The 6,002-nt window shown below is 44.1% G+C and overlaps 1 long non-coding RNA gene across 2 annotated transcripts in view; it reads left to right on the top strand.

Moving 5' to 3' along the window:
- The window catches only part of LOC143840331 (uncharacterized), a 509,677-nt gene that overhangs the window by 371,012 nt on the left and 132,663 nt on the right, over positions 1-6,002 (top strand). The window lies entirely within an intron of this gene.

The following is a 6,002-nucleotide window of genomic DNA, read 5'->3' as shown; positions in this document are numbered from 1 at the left end:
AGAAAACTGCACAGATAGTAGAGAAAGAAATGAGAGAATGTGCTTTGCATGGGGCCCAGGCGCTGTCAGTATTGTCTGCCAGTGAGTTAAGGGTCAGTCCAGAAAGTTCAGGATTAGTGAATTTAATATCCTGTCAAAATTCTCATGATAATGAATCCTGGCTGGCCTTCCTGGCTCAGTTGGCACAGCTGCTTTGATGCTGCGGCTCATGAGATAGTCCTGCTAATTTATGAACAAGAAATTGCGCTGCGTTGGCATGAGCTGAGCTGGTCAAACGAGAAGCTTACTGATGGCCCTTTCATTTCGGGTTTGAAGCCTGAATGTGAGGGGGGTGGGTGGCTAGGGGAAGGGGGAAGACACCAATATAAAGCGTTTAATGTGATTACCCAGCCATTGAAAAAAAGAAAGCCTTTTAATTCTTAAAATACTCCAGGCTAAAATAGCCCCGGGAGGGTTGATCCTTTTTCACCCCCCTCATTTCACACGCTGCCATCTTCCCTGCTTCCTACACCACATGGGCATTGGGTAGGAAGCAGCAGTCGTGACCGTAACCCAATAGACTGTAACCTCTAGAACCAAAAGTTATACTGCACATTTATATTTTTTAACTTTTTATTGCAGAATCCCAGTATACATGTACTTTAATGCAGCGGTCCCCAACCCCTGGTCTGGAGACCGGTACCAGTCCGTAGATCAGTCGGTACCGGGCTGCGGCTCCTCCTCCCCGGTTGCTGCCTTGGGGGCTGCCCTGCCACTCTGCCGCCGGCTCACCTTTGGTGCTCTCCAGTGGCCTCCATGGCTGGGGATCCCCCTCAGCGTGGCAGCTGCTTCTGGCTATGCCCCCCCAGAGGGCGGAGGGAAGTCAGGGGCGCTGGCAGGAAAGCAAGCGGAGTAGGGGCTCAGGCGGCGGAGACGTCCCTCAGCAAAAGACTATCCCCCCCAGGCCTCAGTAAAATTGTCAAGTGTTGACCGGTCCCCGGTGTTAAAAAGGTTGGGGACCACTGCTTTAATGAATCTGTGCTGATTGGTTATTGTGTAGGAATCTGCAATGGGATTTTTCATCGCATCTTGAATATTTCTGTTTTGTCGGTACAGCTGATGACACAGGGCTAGAAATCCAAGTAATGTTAGCAAGTGATAACATTTCTCACCTAGTCCTCTTCTGCATCCTATGTGCGGCCACTTCCAAGGCCCTTAAGAGGAAAGTGAATTCCACTGTGGCTGCTATTGTGTGTCTCTTGCATTGTTTGTTTGTTTAGATTTTATACCCCCCTTCCATATGGCTCTGGGCAGTTTGCATTAGAATGTCATAGAACAGTTACATAGAACATATCACAGATAACAATCATAACATGCCATTAAGGTGTTAATGCAGAGGTAGTCAAACTGCAGCCCTCCAGATGTCTATGGACTACAATTCCCATGAGCCCCTGCCAGCATTCGCTGGCAGGGGCTCATGGGAATTGTAGTCCATGGACATCTGGAGGGCCACAGTTTGACTACCCCTGTATGTAATACGTCATACCTTATACAGCACTGTAAAATGCCCAGAGCTCTTCATATACATTATGAACCCTTACAACAATCCTATATGGTAGATCAGCATTACTATCTGACATGTCCGAGGGAGAACTGAGTTTCAGAGATATCTTGATTCATAAGTTCAGTTACTTCACCTTTACGCTACACCAGTACTCTATGAAATAAATTCTGTGTGGTGGAAAGCTCATCACCTCTAGCGGAGCTGGCCCAGTACTCCAGGCAGACTAGGTTTAGGGTGCTAGGCTTTACAGAGTTCCAAATTAAAATAAAATGAATTTATGCGATGTGTGTGTGTTATTGATTATAAACAAAAAAGTCAAATATTGGACTTTTCATTTTTCCCCCATAGTGAATGTGAGTTTCTATGTTTATCATTTTCCTAAGGCACCAAAACCCCTTGGTCCGACTCTAATGACTAGTAGAATTATATGTTGTTTCATCAAAACTACCCACTGTCCAAAATGAAAAAGGAAGGAGCAAGTAAGTTGCGTGGTGCCAGGGAAACAGCAGCTCAATTATAGTCCTAACTACTTGTGATCAAGGATCCCTCAGACAGCTACTCACAGGTCCATGAATTAATTAGCAAGGTGGAGGAAAGTCCATTTTTTTTACCTGAAAATGAAGCATGTGCATAAGTGGAACTAGGCCTGGTTCCCTCCCCAATATATCTAAAGCAGTTTCAGCTCCACTCACTTTTTTTATCAGAGGTGGGCTGCAAGGAAATAAAATATTTCAGACAACGGAGCAGAATGGGGATGGCTGTGTTCTCCTCACCCAGGCACTCTACTTCCTTTCAAAATAATTAAAAAATATATAGCTCCCCTCCCATTTCCCATGAACAGGCAGGCACAAAGTGCATGTGGATGCTCCCGTCACATCTAATTTAACCCTGAGTTACAATACAATTGCTTGGGAATAGTGTCACTTAATGTGACTTCTTAGCAGATGCAGGTACAATTGGACTTTTAGACCAAAACGCGTTCCTGAGAGTACACTCTACTAAATACAATGTGACTTCTGAGTCAATCTGTTTAGGATTGTTCCTGATGGCCATGGTATGCAGCTTGATCCTACGCATTTTTACTCGGTGAGGCTTACTAGCACTGGTAAAGTTGCCTTGAACGGGAGCTCAGAGCAGATAAAGCGTGCCACATGAAGCGGGGGGAAGTGGAAATCAATGTGATAACCCTAGTAATCCCATCTCGGCAATTACAATTGCTGCTTTTATTTAACCTACAGAAGAGGGGGATCTTTTGCCATGAAAACCCTGTATATTTAAAATACATTAAAGCCCGGGTGGGGTGGATGGGGGGCCGGGAAGAGCTAACCCATGGTAATAAATAAGATGCTAACCAGTTCAAACCTCAGGGGCTTTCCCTGCACTGACTTGGCATTTCCAAAGCTGGGGGTGTAATGTTAAAAATATATACTGTTCCTAATCGGGAAATAAAGCGATGAAAATAAATAAAAAAGAGAGGGAGAGGGAGAAAGTTCCTGTGCACTTTGTTCAAGGTTCTGCACCTCTCTAAGCAGCTGTCACATCCGTACATTATGGTACATTGAATCTGAATGAGGCTCTCCACATCAAAACCTTGCATCCATTATGATATCATCTCCTGCTCTAAGCTGTAATGCTTATTAATTCTGCACCCATACTCTCCAAGCTTCAGCAAATGTATTCCATCAGCCTAGCATTTAATTTAATTAGTACAGCTGGGCTCTCATTCTCCTTTCTGTGTCAGAGGTATTGTCAGCACGTTCTGCTATAACACAATTACTGATTGCTTTTAGATAGGCAGAAATATGATTAGGGTATTGGGTGACTGTATCATAAGCCTTATTAGATTCATTTGAAATCTGGAGATAAATAGGAAACTTTTATTTGCAGTGTAATGAGATTATGCTTATTAGGCCAAGGCCTCACAACCTTTTGCAAAAAGAACATAGTGTATTGCTAGGATTATACTCTGGAACCACATCACCCCCTCCCCCCCTCCTAGCCTCCAACCAATTTTTCAGTGGCTTTTGAGATTTAACTGTTGTGGCTCTGTGTGCATTTGATGATTGTTGCCTGGCTCCGTGGCTTTCCCCTCCTGGCAGATTATCTGCAACTTTCATTATTTATGTTGAAGCTCTTAAAAATAATACATCAAGGTGTCCTGAGAGAGTATCTTGCTTAGAAATAAATAAATGAAAGATCTTGGGATGTTTGATATGTATAGAATATGTATGTGTGTGGTGGGGGGGGTTGTAATCATACAGCTGATATTTTGCAGCAGAGTACTTCATGGTGGCCAAATAAATTTATATTAAAAACACTGTGCTCTTGCTATCTGTGCAAAGCATGTATTTATAGCTTACTGACATAACAGTCCATAATCACTGTGCCATTAAAAAAAAAAAACCTAAAAACAACTAACCACATATTTTGGCCCTAATTTTGTAAATTTGCAACATAAACTACTGGTCTGTTTGGTAAATGGGTCATGCATTGCCTGAATTAATTTGGGTAAGGATTCTGGGTGTAAATGGGATGCAGCAACATATCTGCCTGCCATGTCGGGCAAAAAGGGCCCAACAATTTTAAAACGAATCCTCATCCAGTTTGCCCAAGGAAGTCTGATTGCCGTGATGTATTCATGGATACCGGAAGCAGGGGGAAAAAATCACAGCCTTCCATTTCTGAGCAGATCCTGGACTGTTTCAGTTTAATCACAGTTTTGAAGTCGCCAAGTACATACATAGATCTTTTATTGTTTGGTTTGTAGATAGATGGCATCATTACTACCATCACCACCGCATGCAGAGTGGAAAATCGAAACGGCTCTGAAGCACGTGTCATATGACCAGCCCACTCAGTGTCAAGTGACAAGTCCATGCCATGTGGCCCATCACTTCAGCCTGATTTGTAAAACTACCAGGCTATGATGTCTGAAGTGAGGATGCACTGATGCGGTGGCTGCAATGAGACGAGGTGGCAGTCGTGACTTTTTGCCCTCTCCTCATAAGCGCTGCCTCTTCTTCATCATGTAAAGGGTGGTAGAGGTGAAGGACCAATAGCTGCCTCTGACTATCCATCATCTTCTCCCACCTCATCTTCTCCCAGGTGTGAGGGTGCAGAAGTGCATGCTGTGCTTCCTACCCTCCTCCTCTACAAACCTGACCCTCATCCTTCTTGGCCCCAGACTTGGCTGTAGCTTCCTCCTGCAAAAACAGCCAGCCAAAAGTAACCCCAAACTGGCCTGGAGAAGCCATTATCTGTCCTTCCAATCAGTACCCTACCAGGAAGTTTCTCAGGACATCCAGCCGCCATTGTAATGTATTCCCCTAACATCCTCTAAAAATAATTTCTTTTTAACAGATTTTGGGGGATGCTGTCATGTATGTTGATGACTAAAACCCCATTAGGATCAGAGGAACAGGTTATCTGTGATTGACTGACAACACCTTACAATACGTTTTAAGCCTGATTAACTTTTTCTGGTTTCACTCGGAAGCACAAGTAAAACGATTTTGGAAACAGGTGGTGATGAGAATTATAATCTCATGAATTACTATTGCAAATTGAAACCTTGGGTTTTGGCTAGCTAAGAAGTTTAAAATTTACTTCCAGATAGTACAGTACATTATGGTACATTTTTGATGTGGGACATCTACTGGCGTGCTCCCTCAAACCTAAGTCTATGGACATGACGTCCGTAGTCCCTCCCGTGCCACTAGATGGACCATGGCAGCGGTGCCAGAACACTGAGGCACGCTCATTGCTCTCGTGTCGTCACCACCACTGCCAATCTTCTGAAGCTACTCCCGCCCTCCGGAGAGCGGGGCCAACCTCAAGAGACTGGTGGGGGTGGGGGCATCACTGCACAACATGCCAGGAGAGGGGATGGGGGGGTTCCACATAAGGGGCGAGAATCCTTGTTGGTTGATTTGTAGAACACTATAGCCATCAAACCATCTTGGTTTGTAGGGCAGTAGATCAATATGGGTAGCCATGTTACTCTGTAGCAGTAGGAAAGTACAGAAGTCCAGTAGCACCCTAAAGACTACAAAATTTATGTCATGGTATGAGCTTTCGTGAGTTGGTGCTCACTTTTTCAGATACTGTAGGGCATTTGTTTAGTCATGATCACAAACGTCACTTCCTAATCTATTTCTTCCTGATTGTTCAAATTCAGCATCTCTGGTTGTAATTTAGGTCCAGTTTATAAAGAGTCTCCCCAAAACAACAAAATGTACAACACTAATTCAGTATGCTTCTGAGATGCCAAATCTCAGGCTCCTGGGATTCAGGTTTGGGGCCTCACTTCAGGCTACAGGACAGCATTTTAACATCTCCAGACTGTCAGCCAGCCCACATGCTTAAGCTTCATTTAAGGTTTCTATGCATGCTTGCTTGTGGTAACTAGTGAACACGGAAATAGGAAATGGGAGGCAATAATCTGGAACTAATAGCTCAA

This window comes from Paroedura picta, chromosome 6 (assembly GCF_049243985.1).
Source record: "Paroedura picta isolate Pp20150507F chromosome 6, Ppicta_v3.0, whole genome shotgun sequence".
Taxonomy (NCBI): Eukaryota; Metazoa; Chordata; class Lepidosauria; order Squamata; family Gekkonidae; genus Paroedura; species Paroedura picta.
The sequence above is the reverse complement of the archived record's forward strand: the minus strand, read 5'-3'. Positions and strand labels throughout refer to the sequence as shown.